This window comes from Dysidea avara, chromosome 3 (assembly GCF_963678975.1).
Source record: "Dysidea avara chromosome 3, odDysAvar1.4, whole genome shotgun sequence".
Lineage (NCBI taxonomy): Eukaryota > Metazoa > Porifera > Demospongiae > Dictyoceratida > Dysideidae > Dysidea > Dysidea avara.
Genome location: NC_089274.1, coordinates 2999090 through 2999345, shown reverse-complemented (window position 1 = coordinate 2999345; position 256 = coordinate 2999090).

The following is a 256-nucleotide window of genomic DNA, read 5'->3' as shown; positions in this document are numbered from 1 at the left end:
GTTTGACTGATGGGTCATGGGGGTATTGTTGGGTTTTTACTTACATATTGCTAATTGTCTACATATTACATAACACTAATTACATGGTTATTAGTTGTGATAGAGCTGTGTGTAGGTAACAGACTGAAACAGCATTGTATTGTCCAGTGTGTACAAGTAGAAAGGCTATTATGTTGCCTTCTCTGCATGTTATCGTACATGTTATCATACATGTTATTGGTATTTATGAATACTTTCAGTGTCCATACAGTTTGTA